This window comes from Micropterus dolomieu, linkage group LG01, assembly GCF_021292245.1.
Source record: "Micropterus dolomieu isolate WLL.071019.BEF.003 ecotype Adirondacks linkage group LG01, ASM2129224v1, whole genome shotgun sequence".
Classification (NCBI taxonomy): Eukaryota; Metazoa; Chordata; class Actinopteri; order Centrarchiformes; family Centrarchidae; genus Micropterus; species Micropterus dolomieu.
The window spans coordinates 47,032,840-47,034,498 of NC_060150.1; positions in this window are offsets into that span (position 1 = coordinate 47,032,840).

Here is a 1,659-nt window from a genome sequence, read left to right on the forward strand (position 1 = left end):
AAAGTCAACTAAAACTGCCAAATAGTGGAATAATAAAAATACAGGCCCAAAAGTTTGATTGTCATAAATGATGGTGTAAGAGTCCAACAGGTTTTATGTTTCATGATGATCAGGAGGGAGTTTAAAAGGTGTCAGATTGAACTTCAGTGGAACTTCTAGTTTCTCTATTGACTTCAGGTCTCCACATTTAGGCGGTAATGATTATATTCATTAGGGATTCTCTAAAGTGACACCTACACAACGCTTGTTGTGTCCAAACCTCAACATTATTACCAACTTTTCAATTATTCAAATCATTTAAAGGAAAAGCAGCAAATCTTCACACGTGAGAAGCATCAAATGTTTTTACATGAAAAATAAGTTAAATGTGTCACCCGAGGATCAAAGTGTACTGATGAAGCAGCAGGACGTCTTACAGAACAGCTTACAGACAGGTTGAAGGGTCAAACTCAAAAGCAATAAACCACAAGGTGAAACAGAAACACGGCGACAAACTGACAAGGGAACAAAGGGCCAGTAAATGTAGTCTGCCAATCCACTAAATTAATTTAAATGACTGATCATTTCAGCTGTACTTGTATAAACTGTGGGGAAGTTTCATTTATCACAAAACATCATATTTTATAAACTCTTAATGTGTTTGTAAAAAGGTTAATTTGTAAAGCATTAATGTAGTGAAGTAAATTATAGAGTAATATTTCTCTCTGAGATGTAGAAGCAAGTGGCATGAAAAGAAAAGATCAAGTAAAGTAAAGTAGCCTACCACAAAGTGCAGTACTTTAAATGTACTTGGCATCATCTCAGTTAATGCTTTGTTTTTATTTCCCTCTTTTAATGATGTATCAGTCTGTTTTGTCTCCTTCTCTACGCTTCATGTGTAGCTAATAATCCTGCATGTTGAAGTCATTTTATTTCACTTAGTTTCAGCATTTTCAGCTGGTTTAGACTCAAACACTTTATGTCTGCGTGCTTCCTGAAGAGGGTCTTTGTTACAGCAGGCAGAGGAGGCAGGGACGGGATGTGGGATCCAGTTCCTGTTTTACTGTGAAAGAAACCGATGGATCCAAAGTATGATGGAGGTGATGGTCGGCTGTGGCGTCTGGATTTTTCTCTGGATGTTATCTCCTGCAGAAGGAGGTGAGTTTAACGTTTACTTCAGAGATTAGAATTAGAATTAAGTGCGGCTCTGGACGCACTGAAATTATTGGTCGGCCGCTTTAGAAAAGAAGCAAAGACGGAGAGATGAACAATAAAGAGGAGGTGGAGAATAAACCGAAACTTAACGCATACATATCCAACGAAGGTTAAAATGAAGGGCAACTGGACTTGGTTGAAGCTACTGGAAGACGTTTCGTCCCTTATCCAAAGGACTTCTTCAGTTCTTAACGCATATACCCTCTCAGAGCAGACTGCATGTAGGCTACTTTACTGATACCGTAGAAACAGGCCTCATCACCGCAGATCGTCCTGCTGACTGGACCAAACCTCATTGTCGTGAGAAGCTGAACAGTGGGGGTGTTACTGTTAGTGTACAAATGCTTCCTATTATCAGGACAGACTGTGAACAGTCAACAACAAAGGCTCATAAACAGATCGGCTGATTATTACAGGGACCGTTACAGAGCTACAATGTGAGCTCTCTGTTCTCTGACTTTGAGA